Source organism: Lithobates pipiens, unplaced genomic scaffold, assembly GCF_037356315.1.
Source record: "Lithobates pipiens isolate NorthernLeopardFrog02 unplaced genomic scaffold, aLitPip1_a1.2 Scaffold_1, whole genome shotgun sequence".
Taxonomy (NCBI): Eukaryota; Metazoa; Chordata; class Amphibia; order Anura; family Ranidae; genus Lithobates; species Lithobates pipiens.
The window spans coordinates 97,308,480-97,333,608 of NW_027507685.1; the positions used below are offsets into that span (position 1 = coordinate 97,308,480).

Here is a 25,129-nt window from a genome sequence, read left to right on the forward strand (position 1 = left end):
ATCCAACTCACCCATTGGGCAGTCACCCCAGGCACTTGTAACTTGACCTGGCTCTACATTATTTGATATTACAATGCAAGTATTTTCATTGGTATTTCCCTGACCGGAAGGAGGGCCCGAAATCGTAGTAGTCACCGGCTGGATGTGTCCTTCGCGGCCTACTTCCGGTTCCGCCATCGTCACTTCCGGTCGCGGGCCAACCCCGCCGGAAGCCAACCCGCGCACCGGAAGTGCGTCATCCCCTTCTGTTACATTACCATTGGCCTCTCGACCCGAAGCACCGCCCCTCCTCCCGCGGGAGGACGGCGTTTTTTTGCTCACGGCCGCCATTGCTGAGTCAATAGATGCCATGCCGCCGGCTGATACTATACCGCTCCCCACAGCGGCAGCCAAGCTGGCCAGACTCTTCCCATCCTCCTCACTCACCCCGGCTCCCTTACCCTGAGACCGACTTGCGGCAGTGGCGGCCGACAACGCAACTGACGGCGCGCCCTGCTTGCAACTGTCGGCTGGGATCATTGGGGACTGTGTTGGTAAGTCCATTTTCTCTAGCCTAGCCAGCTGAACCACTGGAATCTTCTTCTCCTTGGTATTTTTCTTCTCTTTATTGTCTCTTTGTTGCTTCCTTCTTACATCATTGGGGTCTAACCTGCCTTCATGGGACACAGCCTCGTTCATAGGCTGGCAACCCTTAGGCTTACCTGACCCCTTTGTAAGATTACTGGAGTCAGCAGTTTTGTCTTTAGAGACACTTTTCACTTTTCCAGGTTTCTCTGTACCTTTACTCACTGGAACTGTCTCTTTGCAGGTCAATGGCTTTCCCTCACCCACAGTCTTTCTCACTGGTTTCTCACCATCTATCTTTCCTTCCACCACTTTTTCTGTCTCTTCACGGGTGGCCACCTCAGAGGGACCCGCCATTTCCTCCTCTTGCGTTGTGTTCGAGGCTGGATACAGTCTACGGCGTCTCCCCGCCTGGGTCCCCTCGTCACACGCAATTCTCATCGCTTTGTCTACATTAGATAGAAAGTCTTTCTCACCAGAAGCACTGTCAATCAGGTTGGATAACAGCTCACCCAACATGCCGCACTGCTTCTTCAATCCGTCTATCACCGTCTTATACTCTTGTCTCTTTACAACACCCGATCTGTCTCTCCGGTTCCTTAGCTCCGCCAGGACCTTCATTTTCTCGCAGTAGCTGCGGGAAGCCTTCACAATTAAGCTTTTAGCTTTCTTTCTTCTGTCTGCAGATTTCTCTGCATCCTCTCCTGGCTGTCTCAGAGACCAATCTGCAAGATCCAGCTGGTTCTCCAAAAACAACCTCTCCTCCTTGACGAGCTCCAGGAGCTTAGGGGCTCCACGTCCTTCATTAGGCTGAGAAACAGGCACCTGGCCTGGGCTGACTGAAGTCATCAGCTCCCTCTCTTTCTCCACCTCACTGGAAGTCCTCAGAGATCAGAGCACGCAGCCAGCACACACAAGCTCCTACAACTGACTGCAAGCTCTATTTAAAACGAGCAAGATAGTTAGCTATATAGGTGGATATAGCGGTGTATACTGGGTTCAGAGCACGCAGACAGCACACACAATCTCCTACCACTGACTGCAAGCTCTATTTAAAACGAGCAAGATAGTTAGCTATATAGGTGGATATAGCAGTGTATACTGGGTTCAGAGCATGCAGACAGCACGCACAATCTCCTACCACTGACTGAAAGCTCTATTAAAAAAGAGAAATATAGCTAGCTATATAGGTGAATATAGCGGTGTATACTGGGTTCAGAGCACGCAGACAGCACACACAATCTCCTACCACTGACTGCAAGCTCTATTTAAAACGAGCAAGATAGTTAGCTATACAGGTGGATACAGCAGTGTATACTGGGTTCAGAGCATGCAGACAGCACGCACAATCTCCTACCACTGACTGCAAGCTCTATTAAAAAAGAGAAATATAGCTAGCTATATAGGTGAATATAGCGGTTTATACTGGGTTCAGAGCATGCAGACAGCACGCACAATCTCCTACCACTGACTGCAAGCTCTATTAAAAAAGAGAAATATAGATAGCTATATAGGAGAATATATCGGTGTATACTGCGGTCATGGCACGTAGACAACAACCACTACAGAAGAGCAAGAACGAAAAATCGGCTGATAACGATCGGTGTATACTGTGTTGAAGGTACACAGAACACCCACTAACTCCTACAGACGCCAACACACTACACAAGGCCGCTGCGCTGGCGGCCTTATATAGTGTGGGGCATGTACTACACAGCCTGAGCTATGATTGGCCACAGGCATCCTGCCTGTGGCCAATCATGGCTCTCCTCGCTGCCGGCGCTGTGATTGGCCAAGCATGCGGGGTCACAGTGCATGCTTGGCCAATCATGAGCCAGCAATGCACTGCGATGGCGCAGTGCATTGTGGGCTGTGAGCGCCACACGAATTTGGCGCAAACGGCCCATAACGTTCGGAATTCGCCTCGAACACGAAGCTCATCCCTAGTCAGGGCACATGGAGAGGGCGATACCAAGGCAAGCATGTGAGGGCTTGCCGGGTATTTATAAGACTGCCAATGATTAACCTCACGTAACAGCTGAACGCAGAAGGTACTGTCTGCTCCACACTGCCGGAGTACACCCGCTGTTGGACACTCGTACTGCAATCCAAGAGAGCAACAGCGCCACCAACGGGTGGACCTTTTCATGACACAAGGATACTTAGGGAAGTCAGTCAAGTAATTGCCAGACCATTGTTCCTAATTGTTTCTGACAGTCTACTGACTGGAATGGTACCAGCTGATTGGAGAAAAGCTAATGTAGCACCATTATTTAAAAAAGGGCCAAAATATATCCCTGGGAATTACAGACCAGTTGGTCTAACATCAATAGTATGTAAACTCTTGGAGGGGATGATAAGGGACTATATAAAAGATTTTAGTAATGAAAACTGTATCATTAGCAGTAATCATCATGGATTTATGAAGAATCAGTCTTGCCAAACCAATCTATTAACCTTCTATGAGGAAGTGAGTTGCCATCTAGATAAAGGAAGGCCCATAGACGTGGTGTATCTGGATTTTGCAAAAGCATTTGACAGTTCCCCATAAACATTTACTGTACAAAATAAGGTCCTTTGGCATGGACCATAGGGTGAGTAAATGGACTGAAAACTGTCTACAAGGGCGTGTTCAGAGGGTGGTAATAAATGGGGAGTACTCGGAATGGTCCAGGGTGGGTAGTGGGGTCCCCCGGGGTTCTGTGCTGGGACCAATCCTATTTAATTTGTTCATAAACGACCTGGAGGATGGGGTAAACAGTTCAATGTCTGTATTTGCAGACGATACTAAGCTAAGCAGGGCAATAATTTCTCCTCAGGGTGTGGAAACCTTGCAAAAAGATCTGAACAAATGAATGGGGTGGGCAACTACATAGAAAATGAGGTTCAATGTAGAAAAAGTTTAAATAATGCATTTGGGTGGCAAAAATATGAATGCAATCTATACACTGGGGGAGAGCCACTGGAGGAATCTAGGATGGAAAAGGACGTGGGGGTCCTAGTGGATGATAGGCTCAGCAATGGCATGCAATGCCAAGCTGCTACTAACAAAGCAAACAGAATATTGGCATGCATTAAAAAGGGGATTAATTCCTGAGATAAAACGATAATTCTCCCGCTCTACAAGACTCTGGTCCAGCCAGTCCAGTTCCGGGCACCAGTCCTCAGGAAGGATGTACTGGAAATGGAGTGAGTACAAAGAAGGACAACAACGCTAATAAAGGATCTGGAGGATATTAGTTAGGAGGAAAGGTTGCGAGCACTGAACTTATTCTCTCTGGAGAAGAGACACTTGAGAGGGGATATGATTTCAGTTTACAAATACCGTCCTGGTGACCCCACAATAGGGATACAACTTTTTTAGTGGAAGGGAGTTTAACAAGACACGTGGCTACTCATTAAATTTAGAAGAAAAGAGGTTTAACCTTAAACTACGTAGAGGGTTCTTTACTGTAAAAGTGTCAAGGATGTGGATTTCCCTTCCACAGGTGTTGGTCTCAGCAGGGGGCATTGATAGTTTAAAAAAACGATTATGCCGCGTACACACGAGCGGACTTTTCAACATCCAAAGTCCGACGGACTGAGTCCGTCAGACTATTCGATCGTGTGTGGGCTGCAACGGACTTTTGACTCGCCAAAGTCCGAAGGACTTTAGAATATGGAACATGCTTCAAATTTTTCCGAAGGAACTCCGCCGGACCCGGTCCCTTCGAAAAATTCGTTTGTGTGTATGCTACTCCGTGTAATATATGAAATATATGAAATATTATGAAATATTATGATATTTCAAAGTCTTACGTATATGTTGAAATCAATCAATTCTTGTGAGACGAATTTCCATAATTAGATCTGAGTCAGCGTAATTCAAAAATGTGTATTTATTTGTACACATTTAAATACAAAAGAATGCTTACAAAAATAGTACAATGATTCTTATAGAAGATATAAGGTTATTTCAAACCTAAAATGGCAGCCCTTTGTATGCTGGCAGCCTGTGTGCAAGACATGTGTCCTTCTGTGTGTAAAATTCAAGAGGAGCCCCCCTCCTCCCATCACTCATTATATTACCCAGGCTCTAATCTCCCGCCCGAAAGATAACTCCTCCTCCACAGAGGTGGGGGCTAAGGGTGGTTGTTATAGAGCTAACATGTGTTACTACTTAAAATGCAATTCTAGCTTCTAATGAACTGGCAGGAAATAGATATGAGAGGGGGTTTCTGTCTAATACAAATATGGTCTCTTCTTACATATGAAAGACCTTCTAAAAACATATATATATTGAACTAGATAAGTTTACATAAACAATATCACTTTACATAGCCCTTGAAAGTATATATAAAATATACAATATTCATCAAAATCCTGACAGGTTTTAAATATTTACTTTTCCAGCTATGCAAGCCATAACACAGAATTAATTGACTCAAAGGTTTTTCCATTCACACAGTATGAAAGTATGGGAATATTATTATCCTGAATAAAGTATAATAAAGCCAATTAAAATTTAGATATTAAGAATATAACATTCCCCTCTGAAATATGAATACTAATCATATTTTTCAGATTAAAAAAAATTCATCCATCATCATTCATGTCACATTCAAACAAACTTTGATTCAATAATTCCAAATGTTTTGTCCTGCACAATTGGATTCATACCTTCAAAACCCAATTTTCCTCTTTAATTTACTTTGTAACAAATCATCTCCTTTCTTAATATCACTTCTAATTCGATTATATAATTTTTTCATTCTAAACATTAAACATAACTGGAATATAAGGAATAACATGATAATAATAAAAATAATTACAATAGGATGTGATAAAATATTTCCTGCTGCTGAAGTTATCGAAGTTTTTCCCCACATGGATACACTATTACTAAATCTTTTCCACCAATTACTTCCTGAAAATTCTGACCATTGATGTGATATTTCTTGCAAATTACCTTGTTCATGTTTAAACAATACTTCTGCACTCTGCAATTCCTTAGCCAAAGCTATTAATAAACCTTGATCCTTTTGAATTATATTTGCCCATTTTTCCCATGGAAATTCATCTATTTGGGAAATATTATACTGTGTAGGTAGAGCGCTAATATTTTTCATAAACATATTTGTTAAATTTGTTCTCAACCCATCAATACTTATTGCAACAATATCTCCTTCTATACAATACAACCCTTGATTTAGGTTTTCTGTATTTGTACAAGAAGAGAAAAAAGTTTTAACCCTTTCTGTATCTGACATAATTTGAAAACAAACCTTCTTTTTATCTACACGAGTAACTAATTCAGAATTAATTTTATTTTCAATTCTTGCTGAACATAATGTATGATTATGATAACAAGAATGAAATATGCTTTTATCTTGATTAGGTAAACATATAATTTTAGACTGGAATTGTAAACATGATGACAAATCCAATTGTTCTAATTCAGAATTTTCATTGTTAAATACAAAATCTGTATACTGTAATTTATAGTATAATAATTGTGTATTACTAACAGGTAATCCCAAAACAGTGATTGGAACCAAAATTTGTTCTTTTCCGGCTATTGGAATCATAGAAGAACTATAACATATGTCCTGCTTGCATCCTATCCATTTATTTACCCATAAATCTGTATGATTTATCGCATATAAATATTCTTTGGGCAAATACTGTAAAATGCCAAGAGGAGTTATTCCACTCTGAAATGCTTGCGCAATTATTTTAAAATTAGTGGAATATTCCGTTTGAATCTCTAAACATGCTCTGGCTATATGAGAATGTTGTTCACTTCTCATCAAATCAAGAGTAATATTTTGAAGATGTAAAATAGATGGACCCATTATATTAGCAGTTTTAATTACCATATTTTCTAAAATCTGATTTAAATGTCTTTGTATTTTAATACCATTACTTCCCACTAAACCAGCGGTTTCTAGATCAGACTTTAAAGTACTAATATCCATACTATTTGTTATACTCCCGATTGTGCCAATCCCTCCTAAAATACCTTCAACAATACCACGCTTATTCCTGTTATAATTTCTATTATTAATTCCAAACCATCTCTCAATACCCAATTCCATATTAACCAGATGTCCTTGACATTGTGGAAACCTTGTAGAAATTTTCCATTCTGAAACATTAAAGTTCCACAAAACAATGACAAACTTTCCCTCTCTCAAAAGAGTTCTGGATTGGAAATGGTTAATCTGAAAAGGACTTGCAGAGAAACTTTTCTTATTGACACATGGAGTTTTCCTTGGAGACATAACAACAACACTTGCCTTTGCACATTTCACCGGATAATTTTCTATTGATATGCAACATTCATATATACCAGTATCATTCAAAGATACTCTCATTTGTTGATAAACAAATGTATTATTGATCCAATTCACACTACCAAAAATTCCTTTATGAATTATGATAGTTGAACTATAAAGAAAACTACCCAAAAACTCATCATTCCTTTTCCAAGTCAACAATGAATTTTGAGGTAAAGATATTTTTGTATCACATATCAAATGCAAATTATCTTTATCTTCCATAATTTTCAAAGATTGTGGGAAAATATTAATTTCTGGAACAATCTTATCAACTATAAAGATATCGATTTTGACCCTTATTTCAGTAAATTTTCTTATAACTTTAAAATCCCATGTTCTTACAACGTCTCCTTTTTCATCTCCAATGATGTTTAAATATTTTGGATTTAATATCTTTACAAAACTTTGAAAAAGATAATAAAATTGATCAAAGGAATAAAGTATTTTCCCAGATCTTGTCATAATATTAGTAACATCTCCAGACCAAATTGTTGACTCATTACCCTTTAAAAATATAGACCAGAAACTCCTCAACAATATGTTACACTCAAAAGTTCCGGTTTTGTTATTTAGTCTATAAGATCCCTGCATCTTAACAAACTTTGTTTTGGATTCTATTTTAACTTTGATGTCAATATCATTGCTGTGAATGAAATACAATTGTAAACAACAACGATATCCATCACCAATACATAAAAATCCATACAAATCTTCTGCTGTATTAATATCAACATCTCTAAAATTATGATTTTTATCATATGCACTAATATCAATAACTCTATCATTTTTGTCCTTTGTAATGATATCAATGTTCTTATTTTTCAGTTCATCTGCATTGATATCAATGTCTACATCTCTCTTATTTCTGAATAACATATGATCTTTGTTGTGTAATTCTTCATTCCTGTTAGTCTTTATATAACTTGAGCAGTTCTTGATATATCTTATCACAAATAAAATTGTCACTAGGGAAAAGATGCATCCTGTAGTGATGATACACTTCCTCTCTTTAAAACTTTTCATTTGTTGTGCTGACATCTTTTTCTTTTGGAATACGCACTTTCTTCAGGTTCGATTTTTATTTTTAATTCCTGAAAAAATAAAGGCAGCATCATTATCTTGGAATATAAAATGTGTTATACCCACATTTTTCTTTCTGCATACTTGTTTCACTGAACTAAGAAAGTATTTGTACCCCTTGAACATCCCAAAATGTCCATGGACTTTCCCAATTACTTTTCCATGTTTCAACTCCTGAAACTCTGTGACGTGTCACCATCTCTTTTATCTTTTCTTGTCTTAGACTTGTGTCAACAATATCTAATTTTATCTTAGATAAACCTTTCTGTTCCTGGTCTACTTAATAGACCGCTTATCTTATATAAAAGATAATTTTGTTTTAACAACAAAATAACAAAATGTTACAAAAAACAATATCAATTGTAAAATATCAAAAAATAGATTATTCTGAAGATTAAATCCGATATGTGCTTGGATTTAATAACAATCCTTCATGATATATATATGTCTTGTGTGTGCTGGAGAAAAAATCTCCCTGGAATGTGTGCCCTCCAGTAATTGACTGTCTCCTCTCCTATTACACAATTCTACTCCTAAACACCAACTCCCACCTTTTTCCTTTTTAAGACTAGCTTAAAAGTTCCGCTGAGCTATATTGTTCCACAGAATGAGTATTTTCCCTCCCACCTTTCTAAAACAATGGGTGTCTCATTCTAAATTCCTAAGGGTTGCTATGAATAACCCTTTGGAAAAAAACATTTTAAACATACACAAACCTTTTTACCTTATCAATATATATATACAAATTATTTCTTATTCTCTTAATCAAGAAACATTGTAATATAAAAACTTATATTTCTAACTAACAAAGACACTTTTTATCATGAATTAACTTTCTTTTTCAAACTTAGAAATATGAGGAGGAACCATTTTGTATACCTTCTTACTCCACGAGGCAACACAAACTCCATTTTATTTTCTCAACTGAAAATTTTTAGAGAAACCATTTTGTATCTCTTCTTCAATCAATTTTGACTCCACGATGCAACACAAACTCCATTTTACTTTCTCTTTTAAACTCAAAAAGGAGAATACTTTGTAGCATCAGAAATTGTGCTTCTTACATCCATTAAAAATAACTGTAACAACATCAACCCAAATATTTCCTTTGTCCAACAACCTTTATCAATCCTAGATTTAATTATCCGATACATCCTCACAATAATACCTACAAACTGCGAATGTTATCATACATGAAATCTCTATTCTATTCCCTGATATTACACATTCTCTGTCACAACTGAAGTTTGCTGATATATCCCAAACTAGAAAAACATGATTATTCAACCTCTAAACAATAATTAAAGCATCATCATTAGTGAATCCCACCTGTAGGTGCTGTGAACTATAAATACACAATAATCCTTTTTCGTCATGACACAAACTTATGGTCTAATGACCCAAATAATAACTTCGTGGCAACCTATGAGGACTGAAAAAAGCGTTATAACCTTTTTTTCCTCTGAAATTAAAGGAATATGTGTGTCCACTTTCTTCACAGCATTAATTTATACCATATCAGGTTGGACTACTAACTCTCCATGCAAAAGCTGTTTCCTTTGCCAATAAATCTGCTGTTCTGTTACCTACAGATAACTCACTTTCATCTTTTTATGTGCTGGAATTTTTACAATAGCATATGCAAGAGGATTACTCTCTGCAAGGTCAAAAACTACTTCTAATGTCTCTTTCTGCACAAGAGTCTTATTGGATGAATCCACAAAACCTCTACATAGATAACGTACAACATATGAACTATCACTATAAATCACTAATGAACCTTTCTTCTCTTCCTTGTCAATACTATCTCAATATCTTTAAACAAACCTGTATCCATTTTGGTCTGACTCCAAAGACTTTTATGTGCTCTAACTGATTGTTCCAATTCGAGATTGGTTCCTGTGTGTGACCAATTAAAATCTGAAGACATGTCAGCGACTGCTGTACAAATACTTACAACGTTACTGTACTTTGAGGAATCTATTAACATAGATTTGGGCCTAGATGAATCTTTCCATATAGTAGAATTACTTAAATCAATAATCCAATCTAATTTACTAATCACATCCATGCCTAAAATATTCTCTGTATTTTGGCAACACCATATGTCTATATTTGTTTTTAAAATTCCGGGAATTTCGAGAGTCACATCAGAAACTTTAACTGCAACTGTATTTTCTTTTCATTGAAATCAATTAAATTATATTTTGGAAAATCAATATTCACAGATAATTTGTTTTTAGTTAAACTGAGTTCAGATCCTAAATCTATTAACCATTTAGTATTCTTACCATTTAATAAACCATGTAACCATGGCCTTCCACTTTCATCTATTAAAAGTGAAGTCACATATTTTAATGTTGGAGGTGACTCAGAACCCTTTTCCCTAAATCCTGATAACATTTCCTGTCTGTTCTGAAGCTTTAGCTCCGCCTATGGCATGTATCTCATCATCTCTGTCTCTCTGAGTACCATGCTGACTGAATACAACCCTTTCAATGTTCAGCTTGAACAAAACAAAAATAAAAACTTAATACTCATGACAATAACACATAGATAAAAATATTAAAATTATATCAAAGTCCTCAATAATATTCCAAATGTCAAAACCAAATCTTTTTAAACTCATATCAATCCTTATTCATAGCCATTAAACGTCAACCAGAAATTTCTTACCATATCTGCAGTTAATTTAAGGACTGCTGACTGTTTTCAGAGTATTATATGCTACATAATTAAACCTTTCCTGTCTCAATGGACTATTTTCAGTTTGCAATCTTTGTCTTTGGTTCTTAGAAGAAAAATGAATTTGCTTATTATGACCTCTATACCTCAGATTACTGTGCCAACGTACAGAATAAACCTCTTGACGCCTGGGCAAAATTTTCGGATAATACAACCTCTTTTGTGTATTATTATTATTCAACTTTTTATAGACTTTCCTCTGAGCATATGGCGATGAAAATCTACATTTCTGCTTACTATCAGTATTATTTAAGTCAACTGACTTCCCACTCTCATTGTCTGAGGAAATATTAACATTTGACTCATTATAGGATATGACGTTGACGGCTGCCTTCATCATATGTTCATCATCCTCCATCCTTGAGCACTGAACATGTGCAAAAACCTCAGCTTGTAATAACTGGGTCTTAAACAAATTTAAAACATTTCCATGCACACAGCTTTCCAAAAAACCTATTTGATTTTCATTTTCTTTCAGAGATTGCAATAATGCATCAATTCTATGTTCCAATTCAATTTTTTCAGTCAATAATTGTTCAGTATATTTCTTCTCCTGTTTTGCTGCAATTTCTATTTCATTCTCTAAATTTTCAATATATGTACAAAAAGTCTCACAATTTGAACAACTAGATTCAAAAAGTACATTTTCAGTTACACTTTGACTTTGTTTTCCTGGCATATCAAATACCATATCATTATAACTTTTAACAAGTTTCATTATATTACGTACTTTTTTCTTTGTTTTAACTAATGAGAATCTATCCTTCTCAATGTCAGCATTTGCCTGAAAGCATTGATCATACATTAATTTCCATAAAACAGCATCAGAGACCTGTTTCGATAAACCTTTAAATTCTAATGTACTTTCATCAGCTAAAACAGCTACAAATTCCATAATTACGTTTCTACTCACCAAATAAAAAAACCCGTCAGTTTTTTCCTGGAAATTCTCCGGTCTTTCACAATCAATCGATCGATTTTTCTTCTAGGTTCTTTTTCAATCTTTGCGAAGTTTAATCTCTGTTCATCAATTCATTCCCCTCTGATCAAAGGATGAAGTTTGGAAAAAAAAAACTTCCGACTTATGATTGAACTGGCTGGAATTCGCCAATTGTAATATATGAAATATATGAAATATTATGAAATAATGATATTTCAAAGTCTTATGTTGAAATCAATCAATTCTTGTGAGACGAATTTCCTTAATTAGATCTGAGTCAGCGTAATTCAAAAATGTGTATTTATTTGTACACATTTAAATACAAAAGAATGCTTACAAAAATAGTACAATGATTCTTATAGAAGATATAAGGTTATTTCAAACCTAAAATGGCAGCCCTTTGTATGCTGGCAGCCTGTGTGCAAGACATGTGTCCTTCTGTGTGTAAAATTCAAGAGGAGCCCCCCTCCTCCCATCACTCATTATATTACCCAGGCTCTAATCTCCCGCCCGAAAGATAACTCCTCCTCCACAGAGGTGGGGGCTAAGGGTGGTTGTTATAGAGCTAACATGTGTTACTACTTAAAATGCAATTCTAGCTTCTAATGAACTGGCAGGAAATAGATATGAGAGGGGGTTTCTGTCTAATACAAATATGGTCTCTTCTTACATATGAAAGACCTTCTAAAAACATATATATATTGAACTAGATAAGTTTACATAAACAATATCACTTTACATAGCCCTTGAAAGTATATATAAAATATACAATATTCATCAAAATCCTGACAGGTTTTAAATATTTACTTTTCCAGCTATGCAAGCCATAACACAGAATTAATTGACTCAAAGGTTTTTCCATTCACACAGTATGAAAGTATGGGAATATTATTATCCTGAATAAAGTATAATAAAGCCAATTAAAATTTAGATATTAAGAATATAACACTCCGACGGACTAAAACCGACGCTAGGGCAGCTATTGGCTACTGGCTATGAACTTCCTTATTCGAATCCAGTCGTACGTCATCACGTTCGAATCCGTCGGAGTTTAGTGTGATCGTGTGTGGCCAAGTCCGCTCAGCCGAAAAGTCTGTCAGAACTCAGTCGGAATTCCAGCAGAACTCCGACGGAAATCCTTCGGAAGTCTGTCGGACATAAGTCCTCTCGTGTGTACGGGGCTTTAGATAAGCACCTGAATGACCACAACATACTGGGATATACAATGTAATACTGACATAAAATCACACACATAGGTTGGACTTGTGTCTTTTTTCTACTATGTAACCAAGATACAAAGCACATCAGACAGATTGCGTCCCCTCCCCTGTGACCATCCAACAAAGGAGACAGCTGCATAACTGGTGCTTGTTTCAGCAACAAGCACTTGCCAGAGACGGCCATCTCCTTGCTAGCCACATTGTCGGATAGCAGCGGGAGAAGGGTGCGTACCCCTTCTCCAACCTCGTAGCTATAAAGCAAGTGAGACAGAGTGCCCCCCCCCCCCATGATCATCCGACAACGTAGTTAGCAAGGAGGCGGCTGCATGATAACCGGCACTTTTTTAAGCTCCAAGCACTTTCCTTTTGCCGCTTCTTGTCCCGAGCAAGTTCTTGAAGTTGAGAAAAGCTCCAGTTATCAACCAACCATCTCCCTGCCAGCTACAATGTTGGACAGCTTCGGGGGAAGGGAAGGTGCCCTGTCCAACCTTGTAGCTAGGATTACAAAGCATGGTCGACAGGGTGTCCCCCCCCCCCCCCCCTGTGGCTTTCCAAAAACGTATTTACCAAAGAGATGGCTGGTTGATAACTGCCACTTGTTTCTGCTACAAGCACTTGCCAGAGACAGTCGGTGGCAAGAGGAATACACAGGGACAGAAGGCTGACATGCCCCTCTCCCCTTCATTCCTCTTGCCCTGTCGTGTCTCGGACAAGTGCTTGGAGTTGAGAAAAGCTCCAGTTATCGACCAGCTGTCTCCTTGCCAGCTACGTTGTCGCTCAGCTCCGGGTGAGTGTCCTCTCTGACCTCGTAGCTACAAAGCACTTTGGAGAAGGTGACCCCCCCTTCTCCCTCCATGGCTGTCTGAAAACGTAGCTAGGAAGGAGGCAGCTGCATGATAACCAGCACTTTTTTCAGCTTCAAGCACTTGCCTGAGACAAGCAGTAGCAGGAAGACTACAGAGGGACAGAAGACAGACACCCCCCTTTATCCCTCTTGCCACTATGTCTCAGGAAAGTGCTTGGAGTTGAGATAAGCTCCAGTTTTCGACCAGCCATCTCCTTGCCAGCTACGTTGTTGCGCAGCTCCGAGCAAGGGGTGGGTACTCCCTCCAACCTTGTAGCTACAAAGCCTAAAAAGCACGTCAGACAGGGTGACCCCCCCATCCACCCCCCCCCCCATTGACTATCCAACAACGTAGCTAGCAAGGAGACGGCTGCATGATAACCAGAGCTTTTTTAAGCTCCAAGCACTTGCCTGAGACAAGCGACGGCAAGAAGAATATAGAAGGACAAAATTCTGACACCCCTCTTTGTCTTGGGCAAGTGCTTGGAGTCGAGTCAAGCTCCGGTTATCAACCAACCAGCCCCCTCCTTGCCAGCTAAGTTGTCAGGCAGCTGCGGGGAAGTATGGGCGCCCTGCCCGACCTCGTAACTACAAAACTTACAAATCACATCAGACAGCATGACACCCTTCCCTCTCTCCTGGTTCGCTGTCCACAATGTGACAGCTGCATGATAACCGGCACTTTTTCCAGCTCCCAGCACTTGCCTGAGACAAGCAGTAGCAGGAAAAATATAGAGGGACAGAAGACAAGCTCCATTTATCAAGCACCTCTTTGCCAGCTAAGTTGTCGGGCATCTGCGGAGGGAAGAGTGGGTGTCCTGTCTACCCCGGGTAGCTACAAAACTTACAAAGCACATCAGACAGGGCGACCCCCCCCCTGTGGCTGTCCAACAACAACGTGGCTAGCAAGGAGACAGCTGCATGATAACCGGAAAGTTTTTTAAGCTCCAAGCACTTGCCTGAGACAAGTGGTGGCAGATAGAATATAAAGGGACAGAAGACACGCTCCAGTTATCAACCAGCTGTCTCCTTGCCAGGTACGTTGTTGGGCTGCTGTGGGAGTGAATGGAGGACGCCATGCCCGACCTCGTAGACAGGCTTACAAAGCACGTAGGAACGTGGGACAAATTGCTAAATATATTTTGCCCCTGGGGGGACAGAACACTGAACAAAAATGGACAATCACTATCAGGAAAACCCCGAAGTACATCCAAGGAAGAGACCGGACACACAGATGATACATAAAATACTTTTTTTTTTAAGTCTGAGCCATGATATCCAGATAACAGGTAAATCGGATAGCAGACTGACACTTCTTTAATAACTGCTTCGGAAAGGACAAGAAAAAACAGTATCTATGTAAGTGAAATATATATTTATGTATTGTCATTGTACATATATATTACTTTATATATTTTCTATACATACAGTTTGTACAAGAGTGGTTTACCCCAGAAAGGTCTGTAGGTGGCAGGAGCGCACCTTTAGCCTAATACAGCAAATGCACACAAGGGATGAACCATCTTTTATCTGCAAAATAAATTCTTAGACATATAACCGACGCGTTTCTTCCGATTGCATTCACTTTCACAGACATTCCATTTAGATATTCTGATACATTTTATATTCATCACCACGATGTATATTTCAAAATTTTGTACCCGCAGCAGCTTGTAAAGGCTTGCAGAGCCCGCAGCACCTTCTCCTTACCAACTGGCTAGGCTGTAATATGTTACCGTCAGAAGATCATGGTAGCATTTCCAGTAAATACATATGAACAGGACCCTAAGGAAGAATTATTGCTCTTAAAGTAGCACTATGAGAAAATAAAAATGACATATATGGTGGCTCGCTGCCTTTTTTTTTTCGATCTTGATATTTTGATTTTTTTCTGTATCATGAAAACTTTAAATAAAGAATAAAAATAAATACACGATGCAGTCTTTCAATAGTAACAACACAGCAGTTTTTGTTTTCCTAAGCCCCCCGCCCCCCGTAATAAAGCTTTATTACCTGTTGATCCGGGGTTCCACCTTCTTAATTCTCAGCTTCACCCGGTGCTCAGCCTGTCGGGTTGCTGATGCCTCTGTATAGCATGAATCACTGGAGGAAAAGTTGGCATTTGGGATAACATCAACTAGCGGTCTTCCTTTTTTTAAATAACATCTGTAAAACAGCCAACGTGTTTCGGCTGTCAGGCCTTAATCATGGCCATGATTAAGGCCTGACGGCCAAAACCCATTGGCTGTTTTATGGCTGTTATTCATGTTATTTCAATAAAAGAAGGCCACTAGTTGATGTTATCCCGAGTGCTGGCTTTTCCTCCAATGATTCTTGCTATACAGAGGCATCAGCAACCCGATAGTCTGAGCACCGGGTGGAGCAAAGAATTAAGATGGTGGAAACACTAATACACCTGTTTCAGATCCTGGAAGTTGATCTGTTGTTTTTTTTTTTCCACTTGCTGTAACAACATGACAACACTGTTCATTCTAAAGTGAAATGACTGCAGCATTGCTGCCATGTGGACAGGGTGGTCTTAGAGGGATATGCAGTTTTAGATGCTTAACTCCAGCTAGGTAGCGACAAGGACATTTCTGGCAGGATCAACTGGTATTTTCTGTACTTGCTGTACAATGTATCTGTAGATGCATATGCAGTTCTAGAATAAAAATTTTAAATGACATATGATGAAGTTTGTCAATAGTAACAACACTGCAGTTTTTGTTTTCCTAAGTCCCCCCCATAATCTAGTTGTATTACCTGTTGATCCTGGCAGCTATTACTGGAGGAATTTGGATAACATCAACCAGTGGCCTTCCTTTATTAAAATAACACCTGTAAAACAGCCAATGTGTTTTGGATGTCAGGCCTTAATCATGGGCATGATTAAGGCCTTACAGCTGAAACTCGTTGTGTGTTTTACAGCTGTTATGCATATTATTTCAATAAAGGAAGACTGCTTCTTGATGTTATCCCAGGTGCTGACTTTTCTTCTAGTGATTAATGCTATACAGAGTCCCATACAAGTCCCAGGAGGAGAAGCTGCCGGGAAGAGTGGCAGAAGACTGGAAAGCCCACACTGTAAGCAGTCTTATGGGGAGAGGCAGGGAGAGAGAACTGATGCTGGTGAAAGAGAGGCTAGTGTTGCTGCAGGGAGCCTGAACCTCTACACATAAACTTCTGCTGTGTGAGGAATCGCTACGTGTGCACAGAGGCAGAGCCGGCAGAAGGGAAGGCTGCCTTGGGCGCAGCAAGCATTGTGGGGATGGGGGCACTGCAAGTTCCTTTTACGAAATGGCTGATGGCTGACAGGAATCGTGACAGCAGCATCACTACTTCTGTCAGCCCATCGCTAGAAGAAGCAAGAGGAGGAAGAGGGGAGGAGGTGAGGGCCGTGCTCTCTCTTCCCCTCCTCCTCATAAGTTCGCACATAATGAAGGGGGAGGCTCAATTTGTCATCTTTGCCCTGAGCACTGGGTGATCTTGTCTCAGCACTGCACAGAGGACTGTGGCCTGGAGCAGATGGACCCACGAGGCTGTGGTTGGAGCACTGTGCGCAATGGTCAGTGAGAGACTATTTCCTGTATTCCTGCCCAAGTGGGACTCCATTGAAGTTGTGGAGTCCAGATGCAAGGTCCAGCGTGTTGCGAGAGAGAAGATCTGCACAGAGAACATCTGTTGCTTTGTCCAGGCCACTGCTACTGCATTTGGGACTATTTCCATCACCCTTAGAGATTGCAAGAGCTAGCCTGCTTGTGTTTCCAATGTTCTGATGGAACTTTGTGAGGGATTTCAGAGTGGTGGTAGGCCTTTTGCTACTATCTTTGCTATTTGCTATAGTCCTGCTTAAAAGGGACAGCACCACTCATTCTGGGACCCCCAGGGATGTGTTTGGAGAAGGATTCCCTTGTTCAAGTTGGAATTACAAAAACTCTGTTTTGAGCACTCCAACGTAATCTTGGGCCCCAACATAAGGGTTCCCTTGTTCAAGTTGGAATTACAAAAACTCTGTTTAGAGCGCTCCAACGTAGTCTTGGGCCCCAACGTAAGGATTCCCCTGTTCAAGTTGGAATTACAAAAACTCTGTTTAGAGTGCTCCAATGCAGTCTTGGGCCCCAACGTAGTCTTGGGCCCCCACGTAAGGGTTCCCCTGTTCAAGTTGGAATTGAAAAAACTCTGTTTAGAGCACTCTAACATATTCTTGGGCCCCAACGTAAGGATTCCCCTGTTCAAGTTAGAATTACAAAAGCTCTGTTTAGAGCGCTCCAACCTAGTCTTGGGTCCCAACGTTGCCCCTCTGCAATGCTAAATTGACCTAAGCTGCCAACCACCAGGAGCTTACACTGTTATGGGGGGGGGGGGGGGGGTGGCGGGACTTAGACAGATGGGCAGGTGGCAAGAAGTTTGCCTCACTAGCTATAAAAGCTTGGGTTGGTGGGCTATGTTCAGTAATTTTGCCCATCTTGGGATGCCTCCTTTCCAGACACTACACAATCAAGGACGAAAGATGTCAGGAAGCAAACGTATCTGGACATAACAAAGAAGGTATGCCTTCCATCCTGCTGGAGTTATGGTCTTGAGAACACAAAGGAAAGAAGATCTTCTTGCTCATAAATGGTCCAGTTCATGCCACACTTTCAAAATGATAGTAAATTAACTTATATAATATTTCTACTATAAACTCCCCCAAAATACCATTCATAACAAAGGCAAACCATTCAGGCGTTTTCTAAAACAATTAGCTTAATGGTGTTCAGTCGAGCTGCTACACAGGCAGGGGAGGGCTAGGAACCTGTTTGCCTGGCATGCAAATACAACCACGTGGCCCTTTTTCTAGCTTCAGCTCCCTCTGTGGCTTTTGATATAGAGCTGCAGAGGACGTTGGTACTGGAAAACATCTCTGTTGTCAAAAGCGTGGATCACAGATGTGAATAGAGCAGATAGCTATATAGTGAAGCCCCAATGACACCGTTTGCTGACAAAGACGTGTTGGGCGGAGCCAGAAATGCTGACTTCACCAGGCACAATGCACACTGCTGATTGGAAATTTAGACTGTACTGGCTAAATAGAGCAATTTCTACCGAGCAAATGTGTGTTATGTTAATTGTTTTTAATAAAGCAATGTTACCTGTCTTATGAAGTAGATATGTATGAAAGGCAGTGGGACATTTGATGAGTATAAAAATATGGTAGATATTCCCGCGCTACTAAATAATGTGAATATTTAACTGCTGCAAAGCACTGAAGGGCTACTCCATAACCACAAAAAAGATAAATAAAACAGATAAATAAATTGTCATTTTCCACTATGATGAATTTTGCAGCACATAGTCACTTTTATGTCTAATTATGTATGGATTTTAGTTCACACTAATAGTATAATATTATTTATATTCATTTTTATTAATTAGCAATTTATACATAACAGCGCAGCACTATTTACTGTTTATGTGATGGGTATATCTTTACATTACAATGTTTATGCTGTTCTTGACCACCCAGGCACTGGGGATCATTCTCCTTTGTAAGATCCCACGAGTGAAACTGTGGTGCTCTGAAATCACAGAGGATTATATTTAGGGATAATATGTATGGAACTTTTACTAGCACTCTTTAGGACTTTTTTGGACTGAATTTTACACTTTATAGGCAACTAGGAGTGAATTATATATATTTAGTAGTGTTTTTTTATTTTATTTTTGTATTTTGCTGATTGAAGAATTTCACTGTGTGGCACATTGATTTTTGTTCACTATGAATGTGTTTTTATAAGGCAGTCAAATTCGAACCTTTACACCTCCAAGGATCCCTTCAAAACATTTTTTTTAGGTCAGGGGAACCCATGCTATACCAATTTATATGGGGCAGTGGGAAGAATGCCCCTTACTTAGGTAGTCATTGAGAGGAATTTCCCTTTACAGTGGTGGTCAATGAGAAGACTGTGCCCCTTAATTTGGTGGCCCATGAGAAGAATGCCCCTTAGACAGTCAGTTAGAGGAATGTCCCCTTACAGTGGTGGTCAATGAGAAGACTGTGCCCCTTAATTTGGTGGCTAGTGGGAAGAATGCCCCTTAGGCAGTCAGTGAGAGGCATTTCTCCTTACAGTGGTGGTCAATGACAAGACTGTCCCCCTTAGTTTGGTGGCCAGTGGGAAGAATGCTTCTTATAATGGTAGTCAAAATGCCACCCTTCAGACAGCTAAAAAGGTCATTGGCGTCTTGCCATTTGCTCCTTCAAGTGGCATTGAGCTCTAAACTATGTGGGCACAATCAAATGGGATGTGAATCAACCACAGCCCAAGGAACTCCTAGGAACCTCTGGAGGAACCCTAGGGTTCCACAGAAGCCTTATTGGGAATGACTAATATAGGGAATTAGTGCAGCACTTTTTCGATTATATTTTAGCTATGTATTGCCCTCAATGTGTCACTGACTGCAGGGCCCACTCTCGTCGATGACTAAATGATGAAGCATTTCTGCTGAGGGCCCCAAACCCAACATACCTTATACAGTACGCACTTGTTTGCTCTTGTTCTTCCTTGAGAACTGCTAATGTGTTATCAATGCACATACCTACCCACCCATAGCACCTGAGAGTATCGCATTCTATCTGAATGCAAACATTCATACCAAGACCACCAGTCTGCAGTTGATGCCATTTTTGTACTTAATTGACCATTTTCTATGTGTCTTAATCCTAACTGAATGGCGTATGTTGCTGTAGGGGCTTTAAAAAGCACAGGTATGCTTGCTTAGCTTAGAAGTAAATGGTAAATAAAGTCACTGTAGGGGTTGGAGGAAGGAATTTCAGGGTGCAGTGGGGGACAGGTTGATAATAGTGTTAAAGAGTCCTACAAAGACTGCAGTATTGGGATGGAGAGAGGATTGGAGACAAGGACCATCTGAGAGTTTTGGGTGAAGAGTTTTGGGTAAAGGCCCTAAACACAATTTGATCTCTTGGATATAGACAATGCTCTGACACTCGAAAGTCTAAACCTACTAATCCAAAGACAGACAGAAACTCCACATTTCGATCCCAACATCCATGACATGATGAAGATGTTGCAAGAAAATTCTTTTTTTTTTTTTAAAGCACATACAATTGTGACCAAAATGAAATCAATGAATTAAAACTGAAATTCTACCTTTAAAACCTATCACTAGATCCTAATCTTTACCTTACCATACCAGTTAACTTGGTTCTGCTAGAGGAACTTGTCTTCCCAAGATATGCTGTACACGCCCCCTGCTGAATCAGAACTAGAGTTCTCCAATGAGAAGGGAGCTGGAGATTTGTTGATTGAAGAGCTATAGGTCTGACTTAGCAGGGGGGGCGTGTTGGACCTCTGCAGAAAGACCACTGCTTCCACGTATCTAACAAGGGTCCTTCTCTCACTTGTCTTCCCAAGATATTCTGTACATGCCCACTGCTGAATCAAAACTAGAGTTCTCCAATCAATAGGGAACTTGAGATTTGTTGATTGAAGAGCTATAGGCCTGACTCTGCAGGAGGACATGTTGGACCTCAAAATTATACAAACAATACCCTATAATGATAACGAGAAAAAAGTTTGTTTGAAATCTTTGCATATTTATAAAAAATAAAAAAATAAAAAAAATAATCCCATGTACAAAAGTATTCACAGCCTTTGCCATGACACTCAAAATTTAGCTCAAATGCATCCTGTTTCCACTGATCATCCTTGAGATGTTTCTACAACTTGATTGGAGTTCATCTGTGGTAAATTCAGTTGATTGGACATGATTTATACAGACACACAGCTGTCTATATAAGGCCCCACAGTTAACAGTGCATGTCAGAGCACAAAACAAGCCATGAAGTCCAAGAAATTGTCTGTAGACCTGAGAGACAGGATTGTATGGACGCACAGATCCAGGAAAGGGTACAGAAACATTTCTGCAGCATTGAAGGTTCCAATGAGCACAGTGGCTTCCATTATCCGTAAATGAAAGAAATTTGGAACCATCATAACTCTTCCTAGAGTGGGCCGCCCGGCAAAAATGAGCGATCTGGGGAGAAGGGCTTTAGTCAAGGAGAGGTGACCAAGAACCCGATGGTCACTCTGACAGAGCTCCAGCATTTCTCTGTGGAGAGAGGAGAACCTTCTAGAAGAACAACCATCTCTGCAGCACTCCACCAATCAGGCCTGTATGGTAAAGTGGCCAGACGAAAGCCACTCCTCAGTAAAAGGTACATGACAGCCCGCCTTGAGTTTGCCAAAAGGCACCTGAAGAACTCTCAGACCATGAGAAACAAAATTCTCTGGTCTGATGAAACAAAGATTGAATTTTTTAGCTTGAACAGCAAGCATCATGTCTGAAGGAAACCAGGCACCACTCATTACCTGGCCAATACCACTCACAGTGAAACATGGTGGTGGCAGCATCGTGCTGTGGGGATGTTTTTCATAAGCAGGAACAGGGAGACTAGTCAGGATGGAGGGAAAGATGAATGCAGCAATGTACAGAGACATCCTTGATGAAAACCTAGTAGTAAAAGATTATTCCTGCGCTACCACTAATGAAGACTAACTACAGGAACCGCTGCGTCCACCGAGATGGATCAAACCGTATCCACTAATACAAGAATATAGGGTATGTTGGTGTCACGCTGTTCTTATTAAAATTATTAATCAAGGGAATATCTATTTACCTTCCTAGTCTGCCTAACTCAGTAGAGGGGTGGTCTCAGGCAATAGATGAACTATTCAAAAAATTTATATTTTCATCAAATGTGCAAACATCTATTAGTGTCCATGTGTTACCATAGAAATATCACCAATTGCAGTGCAAATGTATTAAGTGTGATTCTAAATCAAACATAAATGACATAAATCCAAAGTGCAAAGTGCCTAAAAAATTATAAATAATAAAGCACAAAATGACAATTCAGAATCAATAAACACACTCTAGGGGTTACTAGGCACCTGAAGGTGTTGTGTGTATAAAATCAAGAAAAGAATATAATGATAATTTTCAGAGAAACTATGTATCAAATATATAACTGAAGCATAATATATTAATATAGTGTAAATTAAGAAAAACAATAAATAGTAAACGCACTACAGAGACGACTTGTACATTTAAACAACACTCTTCAAATGCTTTAAATGATATGCCCATCTGTATATAAATATTCAATTCAATAAAAATCCAATTCAAACGTGAATAAATGAATAAATAAAACAAAAAGTGCTATGTGTAACACACTATAAAAAATAAAAGCAATTAGATCTGACCTTTACAAATATATATATAAAATCCAGATAGTTATGGGTGACATCAAAAAAATGAATATTAATCTCAAACTGCAGAGCCAATTGTAAAAAAAACACAAAAATGTGTATAAAAAAATCCACCCTTAGGCTCGGTTCACACAGGGGGCGACACGAGGCGACACGACTTGCCGCGCCGCGACCTGCCGCGACCTCAGCGGTGACTTGCAAATGACTTCTGTATAGAAGTCAATGCAAGTCGCCCGAGGTCGCCCAAAAGTAGTACAGGAACCTTTTTTCTAAGTCGGAGCGACTCGAGTCGCTCCTCTTAGAACGGTTCCGTAGTACAGAACGGGGGCGACTTGTCAGGTCGTGGCACGGCAAGTCGTGTCGCCTCGTGTCGCCCCCTGTGTGAACCGAGCCTAAATTCTGATATTTTCAATAATAAGTATACATAAATCGATTCACTACTATAAACAAAAAACACTTTAAAGTGCAAGTGCTTTTCTGTGACAGGTAGTGTGCATTCCAATCCAGTGACTACTTCCCAGTGTTCTCTCTACTGTGACCGCACAGTCAGGTGGGCAATGGCCCCTTACCTTATGGCAAGGAGACAATCGCATGTAAGTAAGGGTCCCTTTAAGACCCCTCTCTCCAGATCCACACTTTTCCTTTTATTTCCTTTGCCTTATTTCTGGATTTTATATATATATTTGTAAAGGTCAGATCTAATTGCTTTTATTTTTTATAGTGTGTTTTATCATCTGCACTTATCAAATTAGCACATAGCACTTTTTGTTTTATTTATTCATTTATTCATGCTTGAATTGGATTTTTATTGAATTGAATAGTTATATATACAGATGGGCATATCATTTAAAGCATTGGAAGAGTGTTGTTTAAACGCACAAGTCGTCTCTCTATTACGTTTACTATTTATTGTTTTTCTTAATTTACACTATATTAATATATTATGCTTCCGTTATATATTTGATACATAGTTTATCTGAAAAGTATCATTATATTATTTTCTTGATTTTATACACACAACACCTTCAGGTGCCTAGTCACCCCTGGAGTGTGTTTATTAATTCTGAATTGTCATTTTGCACTTTATTATTTATAATTTTTTCGGCACTTTGAACTTTGGATTTATGTGATTTATGTTTGATTTAGAATCACACTTAATACATTTGCACTGCAATTGGTGATATTTCTATGGTAACACATGGACACTAATAGATGTTTGCACATTTGATGAAAATATACATTTTTTGAATAGTTTATCTATTGCCTGAGACCACCCCTCTACTGAGTTAGGAAGACTAGGAAGGTAAATAGATAGTCCCTTGATTAATAATTTTAATAAGAACAGTGCGACACCAACATACCCTATATTCTTGATGAAAACCTGCTCCAGAGCACTCTGGACCTCAGACTTGAGAGAAGGTTCATCTTCCAACAGGACAATGACCCTAAGCACACAAACAAGATGACAAATGAATGGCTATGGGACAACTCTGTAAATGTCCTTGAGTGACCCAGTCAGAGCCCAGACTTGAACCTGATTGAACTTCTGGAGAGCTCTGAAAATGGCTGTGCACCGACGCTCCCCATCCAACCTGATGGCGCTTGAGAGGTCCTGAAAAGAAGAATGGGAGAAACTGCCCAAAAAATAGGTGTGCCAAGCTTGTAGCATCATACTCATAAAGACTTGAGGCTGTAATTAGGCCCAAAGGTGCTTCACTAAAGTATTGAGCAAAGGCTGTGAATACTTCTGTACATGGGATTTTTTGTTTTTTTATTTTTAATAAATTTTCAATGATTTCAAACAAACTTCTTTCAAATTGTCATTATGAGGTACTGTTTGTAGATTTTTGAGGGAAATAATGAGTTTAATCAATTTTGGAATAAGGGTGTAGCATAACAAAATGTGGAAAAAGTGAACACCGTGAATATTTTCCATGTGCACTGTAGAACAAGGGTCCTGCTATGGCAGAGTAAAGGCTTTTGTACTCAGGCTGTGGGTCTTTCTAAATAAAACCAACAGTAAGATTTTGTATACCTTTTGTTTCCATTAAACTGGTATTTAGGTGATTTCAACTATCAGGCTTTAAAGCAAACCCAAACCCGGTTTGCTATAATGGGAGAGTGAACAATGCACATTGCTTGCAATC

At 39.6% G+C, this 25,129-nt stretch overlaps 1 long non-coding RNA gene across 1 annotated transcript; it reads right to left on the bottom strand.

The window, feature by feature from the left end:
- Positions 1–4,424: 4,424 nt before the first annotated feature.
- Positions 4,425–12,591, bottom strand: LOC143955423 (uncharacterized). Its single transcript, XR_013269805.1, has 2 exons — positions 11,623–12,591; positions 4,425–7,975 (listed from the first exon to the last, which is right to left on the bottom strand). It is a non-coding gene; the product is annotated as an uncharacterized LOC143955423 (long non-coding RNA).
- Positions 12,592–25,129: the final 12,538 nt, after the last annotated feature.